The sequence below is a fragment of the Eulemur rufifrons genome, chromosome 9 (genome assembly GCF_041146395.1).
Source record: "Eulemur rufifrons isolate Redbay chromosome 9, OSU_ERuf_1, whole genome shotgun sequence".
Lineage (NCBI taxonomy): Eukaryota > Metazoa > Chordata > Mammalia > Primates > Lemuridae > Eulemur > Eulemur rufifrons.
In genome coordinates, this window is record NC_090991.1 from 12161637 (window position 1) to 12179653 (window position 18017).

At 53.9% G+C, this 18017-nt stretch overlaps 1 protein-coding gene across 1 annotated transcript in view; it reads left to right on the forward strand.

Moving 5' to 3' along the window:
• The window catches only part of WSCD1 (WSC domain containing 1), a 157794-nt gene that overhangs the window by 93421 nt on the left and 46356 nt on the right, over positions 1-18017 (forward strand). Inside the window, exon 2 of the mRNA XM_069482099.1 lies at positions 5457-5555. The gene's annotated coding sequence lies outside the window, so the exon portion shown is untranslated. The remainder of the gene's footprint in view (positions 1-5456; positions 5556-18017) is intronic.

The following is an 18017-nucleotide window of genomic DNA, read 5'->3' on the forward strand; positions in this document are numbered from 1 at the left end:
TATTCCCCACTTGGGGTTTGAGCAAGTTGAACAAACCAAAAATAAAGATAGAAGACTCCGGATTTTCTTTCATTACTGCATCAAGCCCAGGCAGACGGACTGACTTAGTTCTGCCACCTGGACCAGGCCAGGCCATCCCCCTGCAGGGGTGGAGCAAGGTGATGCTCCCGTCCTGTGGCCACTCACTCCTGAGAGGATGGAGGGACAAACAAGAGACCAGAAGGGGGCTTTGGAAGTGCCTTCTGCTTGGAAACCAGGAAAGGGGAGAAGGCATTCCCTTCTCTTACTGTTCCTCGAGATGGGAGATCAGGACGAAGAGCATTAAGTTGGATTGCTGGCAGGAGCCGGCCAACTCACAGAGCCCTTTGTGACAGCTATAAATTCAACAGTCGGCGTATTGGGTTTACTTAGTCTGAGAAATTCTAACCAGGCACACGCTTTTCTTTCCTTTGCATCCTCTCCTGGTCCTGGCCTGCTCTGAAAAGGAGCTGGAGAGGGGCAGGAAGGGTCAGTAGTGGCTGGTTCTAAAAACACCTTAGGTGCTGAGACTCCCTGACCACCACCATGCCACGAGCCTGGAACAGGTTCTCGTTATTTGCTTTGGTATTCGGGCCCAGGTAAATAATTCAGGAGCGTTTCTGCTCCTCCAGCGTGTTCAGCTGCGGCAATTAGCTAAGGTTCTGCTGGGATTGCCTCCTTTCCAGCATCCCTTGACCTCTGACCCCAGTGAATTTAATTCTGTTCCTTTAATAATTTCTGAGAGTATAGATTCTGTTGAGTGAGCAGGTTCCTTTCTGCAGAAATCAACTTAAATCCTGAAGCTGCACGCTGCACACACAGGAAGACTGGGCGCTGATTTGTTTGGGGCGCCAGCAGGAGAGGTGAACAGGAGCTGCTGGGGATGCAGGCTGAGGGGCCAGCAAAGCCCGGCCTGAATGTGAAGGCGCAGGGGTGGGCACTCTGCAGACGAGCTGCTGCCTCGGAGGCTTTTGGTTCTAGGACAGGCTCCCTCACTGGATTCCTGCAGGGGACAGAACAGCTGGGAGACCACAGGTGCTGGGGTTGGAAACTCAAGCCCTTCTCCATCGTCCATTCCTCCCTTTGTTCAACAGCAATTTACCTTCCAGGCACTGGGCTAGGCACAGGTACAGGCAAAGATGAGAAGTGTGTGATGCTGTAGGGGTCCTGTATGGCCCTTTAGGGAAAGAGACAGGTGCAGAGGGACGGAGCTAGTCTGGAGCGTAAGGTCACCCCATAGCTTGAGCTCTGCCAATGGGCACCTGAGTCTGGAGGGGCCAATCAGGCCTCATTCTGCAGCACTTGGCAACTGAGTCAGGAACTGTCCAACTTTCCAGTGGCTAAAACCATAAGGTGCAGTTAGAAGGCTGTGAGGTGACACTCTTCAACCTTGTGGCTGAGTTGAGGAGGATGCTTGTCTGCAGCGGGGGTGGGGTGATGAGGCCAATGCTCAGAAAGCAGAAGTAAAAGGGGGAATTTGAGCCCTTGCTGTATGTCTAGAGGCTTCCCAAGTTTATATCCAGGCCTTATGGAAACCCAGTGGTGTTCTTGCCCTCGGGTTTCTGTGAGACACCCCATATTCTCATAACCGGCTCATCTTTTTGTCAAAGCCAGCTTGGGTGAGCTCCTGACGCTTGCAAACAAAAGTGTTTGTCAACTATTATGACAGACAGTCGTGATATACTGGCAGAACTTTAATACAGACAGAAGAGGAGGCTGCAGGAGCATGAACCAGGGGACCTCTAACTTCAGGCAAAGGAAGTCAGGCCAGTGAGGGAAGCCTTCATAAAAGGATCAATATTCAATCACAGTCAAGAAGGAAAAATAATAGTGACCAACATCATGAACCAGTCACTCTGTGCCAGATACTCTTCTAAGTGCTCAGTGATAACCTGTAAATTATTCTTTGCAACAACCTAGGAAGTAGGGATGAGGTGATCCCATTTTTCAGATGGGAAGATTAAGACTTGGAAAGACTAAGTCACTTGCCTAAGATCATGCAGCTCAAAAGTGGTGGAGCTGAGAGTCGCACTCTGGCCCTTGAGGTTGTTCAACCTCGGGGCTTTTCTGTCCCCCCACCCACTGCATCCCTCCCCACGGCTTGCCACGTGCACAAGGGGCAGGCAGGAGTGGGCTGGGGCTGACGCTTTGTGTGGAGGAAACAGCGTGGCCCAGGCAGACCTGGGCGTGATCAGCTACATAATTTGCAGGGCCCAGCGCAGAGTGAGAATTCCTAAGAGTTTCAAGATGGCAACAGCAGGATGTTGAACCAGATGTGGGCCTTTCCAGATGCTGGGCCCCGGGAGCCTGTGCGGGTCCCACAGCCAGGCAGACAGCCCACGTTTGGGCAACCAGCCACCCCTGTTCCCTGTACGGGGCTCAAGAGGGAACGTGGTGGGCTTTGTGGTTTCCGATGAGGGCAGCGTGGGCCTTCTCTGCGAGACCAGGCGGTTTGAATTTAAACCTGTAGGGGTTGGGGAGCCCGTGAAAGGTTTTGAGAAACCAGTGATCCCGCCTAAGATTGTGCTTCCAGTCTCAGATCCCCGGAAACACAAAAAAGAGGGGCTGGGTGGGCCGCAGTCGTCATTCCTGCAGGCGATTCTGACAGGGGCCTTCTTAGCACAGCCTGCGTGGGACCTCTTGCTCACGTGAGCGGATCCAGCCAAGAAAGTTCAGAGGCTGCAGTGGGAAAATACTCATTTAGGGGATGTTGAATCCATTAACACAGTATTTAAAAAAATAAGTCTCAGCTGGAGGAAAATATTTAAATAGAAGTCATTAGTGAGCATATTTCTGAAGCCAACAGTGCCTAATAAGTCAAAATTGCTTTCCCTAAAAATGAAACCTATTGAAGGTTTTCAACCCCTCTTTTTGAAGTGCTCAATTAGGGTGAAAAAAAATCCATAGCTCTCCCTGGCTTGAAATTGTTGAAAGGCAGGAGTGCTTTCTGGTTAGGCATTGTCCAACCACAGTGATACAAATCAGCCCTTTAAGATAATTTATATCTCGGAGAGGAGTTCAGAAATGGGTCTGCTTGGAGCTAAAAGCATCGTAAATAAGCTGGGCTGGGAGACTGTGCCGGCTGCGCTGGGGAATTATAGAGTGGTCTCCGGCTGCCCCCACTAGTGACATGGGGCCTGCTCCCTCCTGGGCCACGTGGGCCAAGAGACGGCAGGACCCAGGCTAGCCAGGCCACACCCATTGTCCCTGTGGGAGACTGAGCCTCAGAGAGGGGCAGGGGACCGTCCACCGTCCTACAGCAGGGCAGGGCCGGAGCCTCCTGCCTGGCCTCGCACCAGGTACCAGGACTGCCGCCTCCCTGAGGGCCAGTTGAGCCAAGGAGGGACAGACAGGTACCAGAGGACCCAAAGACACCCTGGCAAGTACAATGTATCAGTGCCATGATTAAAACAAACACACACACACACACACACACGAAAGCACTTGTGTGTGTATGTGTGTGCATGTACATCTTTATGCACACGTGGTACAAATGTGCATACAGATGCATCTGTGTGTGTGCATGTGCCCATGTGTCCATGTGGATGTGCTATATAGTATTACACATGTGTTCTTTATGTGTGTTTATGTCAGTGCCGTATACATGTGAATTTATGCTCATGCACATATGTGTGCATGTGTACATATGTGTGTGTGCATATGTGTGTCTGTGATTGGATTGGAGGCACCTAACTCAGTCTGGGGGAGTCAGAGAATTTAATCCAGGGCTGAGGGTAAAGCCTCGGGCAAGGCTGGCAGGACGTGGGCGGTGAGAGCGGCTGTTCGAGAAGGGGCTGGTTAAGGGGCTGCGACCTGATCTTGCAGGGCCTTGAAGGACCACAAGGCCAGACCTGCATTTAGATGCCATAAATGCCTGCATATGAGATGAAATTATTTTTCTCCAATTTTTCCCTCAGGAAAGATTCCTCCCAAATTCTGACATGTAACAAACAGGGCATTGTCTGGAAATCAGTGGTCCCCAACCTTTTGGCACCGGGGGCTGTTTTCATGGAAGACAATTTTTCCACAGACTGAGGGGGGGATGGTTTCAGGATGATTTAAGTGCATTGCATGTATTGTGCACTTTATTTCTATTATTATTACATTGTAATATATAATGAAATAATTATACAACTCACCATAGGTTGGGGACCCCTGATCTAGATTATTTTAAAAAGCAGTACTGTTTGGAGACAGTCACGGTAGCCTGAAACCCCCTTAATCTGTTGGTAAAAATAAAAAGAGACAAAGAAATTGAATACAGACAGAGTGATTAATTATTCCTGGGAGTCTGACCCCACCGTTTTCAGATGTCATTGTAGGCAAACCTTTCAGGGTTATCTTGAGAAGGCCATGAGAGGCTGTTTGCTCTGAGAGGCGGGTCCTGCACTTGGGGAGAGGTGCCTGTGGCTTAGGTGTGGCAGACCCAGACCTGCCTTCCTGAAAGATAAAAGAGGATTCTGACCACGCATGGAGGGCGGGCCCCTGGGGGCTGCGGCTGTGCAGCCTGATCTGCAGAGGGGGTGGGTGGGGGTGGCGGGGCCCAGAGGTGCAGGGGAGGCTTGGAGGCGAGGCCACAGCTGTCCCAGCCAGATAGTGCAGGGGCAGGGGTGTCTCTAAAGTGCCGCTTTTGCTCAGTGCCAGCTCCGTCTGCCTGGAAATCGAGGTGACACAGACTTAGTGACTCCTGGCACTTGCTGTCACTTCCCATTTCCCTGCTCTTCCCAGCTTGGTGGGAACAGGGTGGAGGCTGGTCAGAGAGCCTGACGCACACCTGAGCCCCATCAGCCCTCAGGAGTGAGGGCCCAGGAGGGGCGCTGGGCCTGCAGCCCAGGGCTCTGCTTGCTGGGAGAGGGAACAGGAGCATCGGCAGTTGCTGAAACTGCTTCCTCACCTGGGGACCCTGAAAGGGAGCAGGTGGCCCCACTTCTTTGTCCTAAACTCAGCCCGAGATTCTAAGGGTCAGACTCATCCATAAATAAAAAAGCCCTTCTCCATGTGTCCCACCACTGGTCACCATGGCAACAGCAGGCCGGGGGTGATGGTCAGGACGCACCACCACTCCCTTCTCCATGCCGTGGCTTGCACCCACTTCTGAAGAACTTCCAGCGGCTCTGGGCACCCAGCTCAGCACAGGGTCCTGGGCAGGGACAGAGGGGATGGGTGGGCCCAGAAGGGAGAGTGAGCACCCTCCGCTGAGCACGTCTTCCCTGAGCCCTGCCCCGGGCGGACGTTGTCCTGGGCTCTGGGCAGGCAGCAGCCCCCACCTGCAGTAAGGCTGGCGTCGGAGGCAGACGCTATGAGACTATAACTACAAACTGGGATAAAATATCTGGAAAAAAAGAAATACGTAAAGTCGTGCCTGTGAGGTGCGAGGCACAGTGCTAAGGACCCAACAGGCCTTCTCGTCTTTAACCCTCACGATCTCCGCATTTCAGATGAGGCTCCGTGAGGTGCGGGGACTTGCTGGAGGACACGCAGTCACGTGATTGGCCAGTGGCAGGGTCGGCCGGGGTCTGCTGGGCGTCCGGGGACTGGTGAGTTCTTCGTCCACTGCACTTCTGTTCCCTGTCACACCTTGTCCCTCAGCTCCTGCCGGGGAGAACACATAAGAGGAAACAGAAGGAAACAGACAGAAGGTGGATGGGCACCGTATTTATTCGAGCAACTTCGCCCTCCCTTCCTGCTGCTGTCCTGTTATAGAATGGACTTCTCCTGCCTGTGAGCCAACAGGCCCAGGGGGGCTGGCGCTGGAGGGGGTACAAGGGGGCTGGGAATTCCTGTCCCATGCTCTCCCCCTCTCTCCCTTGGTCCAGCTCAAGGACCTCAAAGAGAATAGCAGTCTTTCCTCCCTTCGCAGTCCCCTGGGCAGTGGCAGTGACATTGGCTGTGTCCTCTGTTAGCAAGAGCCCAGTGGCACCTTCTCCATGGAATGTCCCTCCTCATCTGGGAGGTGGAGGACAAGCCTGTGTGGGGGGGCTGCAAGATGACTGTATGGGGGGCAGGAGGCCAGGGCTTGTCCAATGGAGGAGCTGCAGCTGCCCCCGTGTGCCCGTGGCCTTGAGGCCAAGTAGACCTGGGCTCCAACTGCAGCTTCCTCACTTTCTAGGTGTGTGATCAACTCCTCTGAGCCTCAGTTTTCCCATCTGCAAAACAGGACTAAAACAGTACACATTGTGTGAGGTTGTGAGGAGGGTTAGTTACACAAAATAACACGTGGAATGCTTAGCACAGGACCCAGCAACATTGCTGTCTGAAGCAGGGAACAGACAGGAATCATAAATTCTTTCTAGGGCAGTAAAGATCTCAACAGGTCTACACCACAAACACATACAGCCCTTTCCCCTTGCTTTGACCCTGTTTTTCTCCATCCTGGCTCTTATCCCAAGCACAAAGCTATCGGGACCTGGTGGGGAGGGGGAAGCTACAGTTCAGATGTGGAATCTGGGAAGGCTTTGGGGAGGAGGCAGAGTCTGTCCTGGGCCCTGAAAAATGGCAGCCTCAGAGATAAAGGGCTGAGAGGGAGAGGGTGTTCCAGGCAGAGGGAACAGAATGGGCAAACTCCAGTAATGGGCTGGCGCAGGCTGACTGGAGAGAAAGACAAAGAACATGGCAACACCAGGAGCCAGGAAGCAAAGGAGGATGGGTCAGGAGTGAAGGGCCTCGGACGCCAGGCTCCAGAATTCGAGCTCACTCTGCAGGCCGTGGGAACATCGAGAAGGGTGGTGAGGAGAACGCGTCAGGGCCACATGCACACTGTCAGACCAGCCGGTGCCAGGACAGATGGGGGGCTCTGCGGGGAGGGCCTGGAGCAGACACGAGCAGGTCAGGCCGGAGCAGATGAGAGTCATTCGGGCAAGGTTTAGGGATGTGGAATGGACGAGGCGTAGCAATGAGAGGGGGCAGGGTGAGAGAGGCGCAGTCCTGAGGCTGATGCTCCGGTTTCGAGCTCAGGATTTCTAGCTCAGGTCTAGGCTGGCTGGTGGCACCATTAACGGGGGAGGGAGCGGGGGACAGGAGAAGCTCGGGAGATTAGAGAGGAGATGGGCGGCCCAGTGGGGGACAAGTGGTCCTCGGCTGCTGGCGGGTCATCCACGGGGAGGGCTGGGCAGACAGCTGGGGCAGAGGGCAGAGGGCAGAGCAGAGAACAAGCAGAGTGCAGAGGGTAAAACAGGCAGAGAAGAAGCTTGGAGACAGAACTTTCAGGAACATCTTTGCTTAAGAGGCAAGCGGGAAAAGAGGAGCCTGGGGATGAGCTAGGAGAACAAGAGATAGAGGAGGTAGAGGGAACACAGGAGGTTGGTGCCTTGGGGGCGGCAGAGGGAGGGAACCATGGCAGCAGAGGGCAGGGCAGGTGGGGATGGGGAAGTAGCCCCTGGATTTGACAGTCAGGAGGGTCTTGCTGACATCTGGGGATGGGGGGACTCTTTCAGGCAAGTGGTGCGGGCGAGAGGCAGACAGACTGCGACAGACAAAGCGAGGGTGGTGGAGGGTGGAGGCGGCTGAGCACACCTGGGTGCTGAGAGAGGGGGGTGCGAGGGGTGAGAGGGTGACCTGGACAGGTGTGGCGGGGGAGACTCCCCCGTTGAGGACTCAAGGAGGAGCAGGGGGAGAGGAGGGAGAGAGAAAGACAGAAGTGGCTGGAAAGAGATGACTGGTGGGGTCCAGCCTCGCAGGGAGCGGAGGGGAAGGGTTCTTCCTGAGAGAGGGGTGGGCACAGGAGGGCGGAAGGCACAGAGATGAGGGCAGAGGAGAGTTCTGGGCACACTGGCCTTTTCCGTAACACCGGAGACGTGGAAGTTCAGTCTTCTCTCAGGGGCGGGTTGCAGGAAAGGACAGGGAGGGGGGATTGGAGCGGAGTGGGGAGGCACTTGGCCTGTGACACACTGACATGTGAACACACACCGGGCAGAATTCAGAGCAGAGCCAGGCCGATCGGCTGGGATGAAGATTGTGGGCATCAGGAAGGGTCTGCTCAGGGCAGACTCCGGACATCCAACTGAGGAGCCCAGAACATTCTGGGAGGGCTAGATGCTCAGTGTTATTTGGACCTCAAAGACAAGGCAGGCTGAAGGGTGGGGACATTCCTCCTGCCACCCATTTGAGTTTGGTGACCCCCTGTATGTTCTGCTCACTCCTGTGAGGCTACACCCAAGGTGCACAAGAGGAACACCAGTCTCTTGAGCTGGACTCGGGGCACACGGGGAGCCTGGAGCCTTTATGGGGCTGCCAGCATCAGGTGAGGCATTTCTACAAGAGCCTGGTGTGGACCTTTAAACCCCGTGTCACGCACAGCCTAAAGTGGCCCCAGTGAGCCCATCCTCATGTCATCCCCATCCCCCTTGAGTGCAGGAAGAGCCTGTGCTTGCTTTTTACCACCAGTATAAGGCAAAAGTGGTAGGAGGCACTCTTGTGATTTTGCTACGTTATATAAGATTCTGTCTTAGCCTCCTGGAGTGAGAGATTCTGCACCCCAAGGAAGCAAAGCACAGGCTGTAGGGAACTGTGGATGACCTCCAGGAACTGAAGAACCGAAGGCAGCCCCGGCCCCCCGGCGGTAAGAAACCAGGGCTGTCAATCATACAGCTGCAAGGAAGTGAATGCTACAAAAATCCAAAAGAACTTGGAAGCTGATTCTTCCCCAGTTGAGCCTTCAGGTGAAAACACAGCTCCGCTGACACCTTGATTACAGCCTGACGAGCCCCTGAACAGAAGACCAGCTAAGCATGCCCAGAATTCTGATGTACAGAGACTACGAAGCAACAAATGCATGTTGTTTTAAGCCACTAAGATTGTGGTCATTTCTTATGCAGCAACAGGAAATTAATACAACACCCAAATATTCACCCGCAAATCTGATCCATGTTTCACCCACTCTACCATTTACCTCGTCATCCACCCACCATCCACACTTCTACCTTCTTGGCTATCAACCTAAATAGTCCTTAATTCAATCAAAAAATATTTATTGAGACTCTGCTACATGCCAGACTTCTTCTAGGAGCTGGGGTGACAGCAGTAAACATGAAGACAAACAGGCTCCCTGCTCTCAGGGAGCATACAGTCTATATATTCACACCTTTCCACTCACCTGCATAGCACCTCTGGGCTCTGTCCATCACCGCTTGGCCCATTTGGACACCTCCAGCCCCTTCACCCATCTCCCATTCATCCACTGGCTTGCACACCCATCCTTCCACAAGGTAGAAGACTCAGAATATGGAAGCCTGACTTTCCAAGTGTTCCACTCTCTTGGTCAGCAGGCATTTGTTAGGAATTCACTGATCCTATGCTGGAAGCTGTGGGCTCCTAACTTGGAGGGAAGAAACCACATAAAAGTACCTAACTGAGCAGAATTTTTTCCCCTATACAAATAGACCTTATTTTTCTGACATGGGTTCAGAGATAAGGGGTCTTCTGTTGGTATAGCAGCTCTGGTGTGCCACAGAGGACCTGGGCTACTTTTTCCTTTGTGCTCTTCTCCCTTAGAGGGCTGGCTTGTCACTTCATGGTCCCAAGATGGCACAGAGAAGAGCAATGCAGCTGACTCTTAGGTGCCACAACAGAAAGTCCTAAAAAGGAGAGGGCAGGGAAAGGAATTAAAAAGGACTAAAAATTTCCTTTCTTAAAAATATTTCTAAACAAAGGATTGGGAAAGGGATGCTCCGGAGCATTTCTTGCACCCCCTGACAGCAGTGTGCTGTTTTCTGCGAGGCTGAAGTAATGGCGGGAGGTGGCCAGACGCTTCAGTGGATGAATCTGTCCATGTGGGTGAAGGGGTGGGGCTGGAGGTGGAGGCTGGGAGGAGCAGCTCTTCCTCTCGGGTGACCCTTCCTCTGCTGCAGGGGCACCTGGCATGATGAGGGGCACGGAATGAATGAGCAGACACTGCAGACCCAGGTGTGCTCGGGGGATCTGTCAGCTGTGCATTCGGAACCTGATGTCATGTTTCCTCCAGAATTTCATTGCAGCCACCAGCAACCTGCCAGCCCCAATTCTGTTAGAATTTCTCCCATGGCAGCCCCTCCTGCCCCTGTCTTTCCCCTGGACATTGACCAGCTGTCCTTTACTGGGGCATGGCCAATAGGCCTCATGCCCCAAGACAGCATCAATGGTCACAGATGCCACCAGCTTCAAAAAATCCTCTAGTTTGTGATGTCTGGTTGTTTGAAATGAGCCCACTGGATATTCTCCCTGGCCAGTACCACTCAAGACTGTCAAGATCACAAAAAGCATGGAAGGAATGAGGGACCAACACAGACCCAAAGAGACTGGGGAGACAGGACGATGCAATGCAACATGGTGCCCAGGATTGGATCCGGGAACAGAAAGAGGACATTAATGGAAAAACTGGTGAAATCCAAATAAAGTCTGAAGTTTAGTTAACAGCAATGTGCCAATATCAACTCATGCCTTCATTCTGACAAAAGGACTATAGCAATATATGATATTAACAATGGGGAAAACTAGTGAGGAACACATGAGAACTCTGTTCTCTTTCCAACATGTCTACATTTAAAATTATTCCAAAATGATAAATTTATTAAAGTGGACCCATGTCTTCTCTTATCAATGCCATTGTAAGAATGAGGTGCTCCAGCAGCTTAATGTAGAAGACTACTTGCAAGTTCATGGCCTTTGATGAGTGACTTACAGGGAAATTCATAAAAATAGGACAAAGATGAGATGCTTCCTCTATTGCATTTGCTGGCTGGTACACACCAGCCAGGCAGGAGGAGGAAAGCAATGGTCACTTTTTCCATCCTCTTTCAACAGGATTTTCTTGCCACCCCAGCCATCCTTGCCATCCCGGAGGCTCTACATCTGCTCCTACCAACTTCTGCACTCTGGTCCTTCAATGCTTTCTGTCCCTCAGACTCACCCAGCTGCTGCCTCTGTGCTAGTAATGAGAGTGGGATGGGCTTAGGCAGTTATAAACCCCAATCCAACAACCCTTATTCCAGCACCTGCCATGTCAAACCCCACACCAGGGCCGGCTAGAGCTGGAAGAATCATCCTACCTGTCATTTACTGACTATGTCCCCTGTGCCGACTATGCACCTGAAATGGAACACTTTCCCCGCTTTGCAGACTAAAAAACTACATCTGGGAGAAATAACGTAATTTGGCCAACTAGAAAAGCCGAACTGGCCCAAAGCACTCTCATCTTATTCCCCTGACTCCCTTAAAGAAAAGCTCTTCAATCACCACTAGACAACCTGCCCATTTTACAGAGAGGTAAGTTTCAGGTCTGGCCGGAAAAGGAACTGAGGTTTTCTCACTGCCATCTCTGAATTCCTAAAGCTTTCTGGGCACCCAAGGCCAATGCCTAGGAAGTCCAGCTGCTTCCAGACCCGACCGGTGCCCAGGGAGGCTTCTCCCTTCCCAGACAGGTACAGACTCCCTGCCTTCCACCCCCCACTCCGCATGGCTGCAGGCGCAGCTCAGCAGGGGGTACCATTACCATCTGTGTCACTGGCATCTTTACGGAGGCATATTTAAGTCGCTGCGGCATGCACAGGAGAAAGCAAGTAGATACACAGTGCAGCAAAGTGCTGAACCCAGCCTCAGGCCTGGCTGCACGGAGTGGGCATCCGATAGTTCACAGCACTATGGAAAAGAAGCACAGAAAGAAAAAAAAAACTGCATCTCCCCTTTTGAGATGTTGCCAAAGGTTTTTTCAGTCTCTGAAGGATGCTTTTTCAGATGATGCAATGTTCCACAGGAGCGAAAGGCCACCTTCACAGGCTGCTCTGGAATGGTCACGCCTGTGTCACCCTGTGGGCCAGGGTATTGATGGAGCGGCAGCCAAGAGCTGCGCGGGTAAAGGAAGGGAAAGCTCAGGTGCAGGTGGCCCTGGGCGTTGACAGGATACCTGATTCGTCACCCCACCCCAGGACCCTGGCGGGAGGATGCGGTGAAGTGAGCCATCCACACTCTCCTCCGGGGCTCCCCCGTGGGCAGAAGAATCCCACCGACTGGATACAAATGGGGGCCAGTCTGTGAGCAGAGCAAGAGGGAGCAGTCTCTTGAATTCTTGGGGAGAAACGTGGGGACCATTGGGAACCTTCTTGGGTTCATTAAAAATATGTCATGCTAGACACATCGCATTTTAAAAAACCAATTATTTATTTAATAAATATTTAGTGAGCATGCCTATGTGCCAAGAATTAAGCTTGGCGCTAAGGATGCAATTCTGAATGAGACAGAAAGTTTCCTGGCTGTGTCGGGGCTTAAATTCTAGTTCTGGGGGCTGTGAGGCTTGGGGAGGAAAAGACACAACACAAACCAATAAATACACAAGGAGATGATGGGGAAATGAGTTTTAAGACTGGGAACCGGACAGCGAGGCAGGAGTGTGCAGCAGCTGGAATGTCAGGGCAGACCTCTCCGGGGAGGTGGCATTTGTGGGAAGGGAAAGCACCGCAGGCCTGGTGGATCAGGAGAACATTGCATGTGTGGCATTTCTGGATTTTAGCAAAGCCTTGGAAAAACCCCTTCATGTAATATTTACTCAAATGTGTTATGTGCTTATTCTGTGGCAAACTCTGTTTCACGTATGCATTTGGCAGGCATTTTATTTGATCCTTACAGGTACCCAGTAATGAGTGCATTTTCTCTAATTTGCAGATGAAGACATTGAGGCTCAGAGAGAGTGTGACTTGCTCAAGGTGACAGAGAGATATGGAGCTGGGTTTGGACCCCCACTCCCATGCCCTGCCTGGGCTTGTCATCCCGTTCTCATGACTGTTCAGGCTGTCTTTGTCAACACCACACGGAAATGTGGGATTGACAATTCATAACTTGTGGAATGACTGTTTCCAAAGCCTGATGATGACTAGGGGATCACTGTTTGAAGGGAGGTCCTCGTGGTGATGGCCCAGGCTTGGTCCAGCCCTGCCTTGTGCACTGGTGTCAATGATCTCAGTGAGGCTCAGTGGCCAGTCTCTGGCCAGCCTCTCTCTCCAACCAGCCCTGACTTTGCACCAGCTATACTAAGTTACTGGTAATTTCTGCAACACATTACCTGTTTCCCACTTCTCTGCCTTTGCAAAGAATGCCTCCCCCATCCTTCTCTGGAATGGCCCCTGCACCTAGTGACCCAAATGGTACCTACTTCTCCTCTAAGAGACAGTGTACATGTCATCTCCTTCATGAAGGCTTCTATGAATCCCTCCAAACTGATGTTGTGAGTCATCTGGTTTTCAACGCACCATGTATATATACGGCACACACGCCTAGTTGCCTTCCCAACAGCCATCGCCCTGCTTGTTCTTTGCTAACAGAGGGACAATTTTGATTAAGTGGTAATGTGCTCAGAGAAGACTGGCCTTTCCCCAGAGGCTGAATCATAATTAGCCAAACTCATTCCCCTTAGCCAGGTACTGGCTTAGTGGTACACATAGAGTCCAGTTCTGGCCCATGGGACCTGCCAGGAGGAGGGTCTGGGAAAGTTTTTCTTCCCCAATAAAAAAGGAAACTCATAGGGAGAAATGTCCCCTTCCTTCTTGCCTTTGAGCACTGTCATTTTTGGAAGTCATAAATAGTGCTGCAGTAGCCATCTTGCAGTCAGGAGGGGGAGGTCCAGGGAGTGGCAGCGAGGCCACCCCAGACCCGGCATCATGGAGCTGCTGAATCACTTAACCTGGGAATTGCCCATCTCCAGGCTTCTTGCTGTCTGGGATCATAAACCCTTCAGTTGACACCACTTTCACTTTGGTGTTTGTTGCTTAAGGCTGCAGGCATCCTGACTGATACAGCAAAGTTCTGCCTTTGTGGTATGTTTTCACTTGGGTCTGTTTTCTTGTCCAATTCTTCACAACGGAAACCCCTTGAGGGGACCGAGCCTTTTGTCAAAGAGTCTCCAATGTTCAGCACAAATTCTAAGACACAATAGGTGCCTTGCTCAGTGAATAAATGAAAGGATGGCAGGAAGGAAGGAAGGGAGGGAGGGAGGGAGTGAAAGGAAAGGCTAAGCCAGCAGATGGCATGAAGTTAGGAGGCAATGTAAATACTTTGGATCCAATAATTGAGGTCTGCAAAGAGAGGAGCAGATGGAGTCAAGAGCCAAACACGCAGAGATGGGATTAAAGTGAGATCAGACTGGTCTGATTCTTAGTCCCAGACTTGCAGCAGAGGCAGGGAGGAGTGCATTACTCAGCAGTAACTGGCCATACGCCAGCACCATTGTGGGACCAATTGCTTTTGGAATATGGGCAGGGATGATGTGCAGATAACTACTGAATGGTCCCAGCCATGTGGAGAGAAGAGCTGTGGGGCAGGGAGTTGCACTGTGGTTGGGAGTGACTGTCATCAGGCCTAGTCTGGGCAGCTTCCTCATCCCCTCTTGTCTGTCACCATTGCTAGGGAGAAGGGCTTTGCCTCAATGCTGAAATACTCCTGGCCATTTTGACAACCAAGATGCATTTCTCAAGCCCCTCTCAGCTACTTCCTGGTTCTTTCATGCACGTCCTTTCTCAGCATCTCTCCCTGGCCTCAGCAGGTGTCTTCCCACACAGAGGCCATGTGACGCTCCCCCGGGAGAGGGAGGGGCAGTGTTGCAGAGCAGGTGCACTGTGGCATTGGGGACAGCAGCTTTTTCTTCTCTTTCCTTGAGGCACCTCTCCTTCCCTGGTGGCAGCTACATCAATTCCTCAGCTGAGCTCTCTGTCCCAAGGGGCTGTCGCTCAAGACGGCCACTCCTCCAGAGTGGCAGCGGCAGGGCAGTGCATGGCCTCCCAGAGGACCCCGGCTGGAGGTCCCCTGGGCTATGCTGACTGTGAGGCTCGGTGATTGTCTACCTTTGGATCTCAGCTACCAGGGGCACGTGAAGGCACCACAGATTTATCATGAGTTTTAAGTGGGACAACGCATATAAGAGGGCCAGGGCTGGCTTCATGAACCTCCTGTGCTCAGAAAGGCCCTACACTTGGTTTAATGTCCTGCTCCCATCTCTTGAAATTTTTGGTAAGTTTTGAACAAGGGGTCCACATTTTCATTTGGGGCCCTTCAAATTATGTAGAAGGCTTTGAAAACCAAAATGCATTGTAAAACTACACAGTGGGTAACTAGTGTTAATAATAACAATAACACAAACATTCACATGCTGTAAAGGATCTGTACGTGGAGGGGCTTTTCTGGAAGGCTGGAAGGCTGAGGCAGCATGGGGCTTGCCTCTCAGTCCCTGTGTCCTCACCCGGGGCCCCCAGGGCTCCAGAGCACTCAACCTTCATTCCTGGGTTTGGACTCTGTTCTAATTCTGCACGTGCTCCGACAGGCTGTGCAAACTTCGGCAAGTCCCTTCCCCCTCTGGGCGCCACTTAAGCGATTTGCATAAAGCCAGGCTCAGCTTGGTCCTCAGGCCGAATTCTCCTCCTGCCGTCCTGCACCTGTTGAAAGCCACCTCCGCTGAGCCTGGCCGGGCAGCTCTGCCCCTAGTGGGAGTCAGAGGCATAAACTCCCTTTCAGGAAGACTGGGTTAGAGCCACCGCCACCTGCTCCTGCTGCCTCAGCTGTCCTCAGCCTCCGGGAGCATCTTAGCAGCCAGCCCTGGGTGAGGACAGGGCCCACTGGTGTATCTGGCAGGGCAGGGTGGACACTGTGGCTTGGGAGCTTCTGAGGAGCAGGGGCGGGGCTGCTCAGAGAGGAAATTCTTAGGTTGGGATCCAGCCTTTATTTAAACAGGGGGATTGTGTATAGACTTGTGACTGTTGAGCAAATGTCCACCTTGGTGCGTGTGTGTGCTTGTGTGTGTGAGAGAGACAGCCTGTGTGTCAGTGCCCAGTATACCCCTCTATAGAAGCCTGTGTCTGTGGACTCCGGTGTGTGGTGTTGCTTCTGTGGGCGACTACAGCGAGGCGTGGGTCTGTCACTGTGTGCCGGTGTGGAGAGGTGCCCTGAGCTGGTAGCAGAGCCCTGAGTGTGCAAGCACGGGAGACGGTGTCAGTGTATTTGTGTAGGACTGTCCCAGATAGTGTGTGTGTGTTCCAGCACGTGCTTGCCTCTGAGAGTGTGTGTGCCCGAAGGTGTGATTGTCAGTATCCAGCTCTGCATGGGACGGTGACACAGTGTGTGCCCGTGCATTTGTATCAGAGTGCTACAAACCGTGTGGCTGTGTGTGTATGTGTGCACCTGTCACAGTGGCCCAGTGTGTTTCTAGGTGAGTGGGGCAGAGCCCAGAGAGAGAGTGTGTGTGTGTGAGTGTGGGTGTCAGTGTGTCTGTGACACGGTGACTCAGTGTGTATTTGTATCAGGCAGTGTGCCTCTGTCACTGTGTGTCTGCATCAGAGTGAGTGTGCGGCGTGCTCCTCGGTGTGGCAGTGCCCAGTGTGTCTGTGTGTCTGCGTGGGGGTGTGAGCGCCATGGTGTGTGATGAGAGCCAGTGAGGCTCCGATGCAACGCTGTGGCTGTGTGTGTGTGTGTGTGTGCCACCCAGAGTGGGTGGCAGCGTCTGTGCTTGGCAGTGGTGCGTGGCCCGCCCCGCGTGCGTGTGTCCCGGGCCAGGGCAGGGTGCAGGTCCTCGCGGGTGAAGCCGCGACCCCTCCCCCGGGCAGCGGGAGGCGCGCGCCGGCGCCTCTAGGACCCGGTGGCGGCCGGCCGCTGTCGCCGGGCCGCGCGAGTGAGCATGTGCAGAGCCGGGCGCCCGCTCGCCCGCTCGCCCGCTCGCCGCCCGCCGTCCGCCGCCCGCCTCCAGCTCCGCACCCGCGCGCTCCGCCGCCGCCGCTCCGCCCGCCGGTCCGCAGCCCGGGGAGCCCGGCGGCGGCGCCCTGTCCCAGGGCGCGTCGGTCCGCTCGCCGCGGGCGGCCGGGGACGTGCGGGCGCCCGGGGCGCCGGGGCTCGGGGCACTGCGGGGCTGCGGGCTCTGCGCCCCGGGGAGGCGGGCGTGTGGCCGCCGGCGCCCCAGCCGGCCGCGATCGCGGGGTGAGTCCTGTCTCCTGGGTGCCCCAGCCGGGACCCCAGCGCGGGCTGCGAGCAGGGTTTTCCCCCGCCGCGGGCAAACAAGTTTGTGTAGACGCTGCTAGGCGCGCGGCGGGGCTGCACCTGCTCCGGCTTCGGGGCGGGCGTGCGGGGGGCACCTCGCCGGGGAAGGGGAGTGCGAGCGGGTGCAGGTGCGGGGAGCGCCTCGGCGCCGGCGGGAGTTGCGGGAGCCGCGTCCTCCTCCGGAGTCCTGGGAGACCGTCCGTTTCCGGGGGGGCGCCGCAGTCGGGCGGGGACGGGGCGAGGGCAGGGTTTGGGGTGCGCACAGCCTCCCTCCGAGGCCAAGACGTTTAGCCAGAGGCAGCTCCCTCTCGTTCCGCCACCGAGCCAGGCTTCCGGTCAGCGGAGGGTTTTCTCCAGGCTCTTGGTGAACTTGAACGCAGGCTGAGGCAAAAGCGAAACGGATGTATTTTGTCCAGAAAATTACCCCCAGTGGATGTTTGCGTCTTTCTAGGTGTGGACGGACACTCCGGACTGGAGGCTTCCAATTGCGTTTTTCTTTCATACTCAGAAGCGTCCCAGGCTGGGCATTTTCCTGGGCATCTGGGCTCAGGATGATACCTGCTGGGTGTTGGCTTGCCCCGGGGAGGGGACCTCTGTCCCTGCTGAGCAGTAGGAAGGCTGATACAGGGGTTCCAGCCCCACAGCTCTCGCCCTGTCCTCAGCTGCTCTCAGGATGGACAGACTCCGGACTCTGCTATTCTTTTCTAAGATTAGATGCCATCATCCCTCTTGTTGCTTCGGTTTATGGAGGTACTTGGGTCAACCCACTTTGGGACCCCATGGTTAGGATCAGGAATGGGGGGCCTTTTTTTCCTTTGAATTGCCTGGGTTATCTCACAGCGGGGCGCAGGCAGGGAGGGCTGGTGGGGAGTGACAGAGTTAGAGGACACATGACGCTGGCTCACCTGCCCTGTCTCAGGACCCCCTTCTTGAGGCTGCGAGTGCTGGGGAGAGGAATGAGAGGGTTTCCTGCGGGTGTGGAAGAATGAGGTTTGTTTCTCTCAAGCATGCTCCCCTCA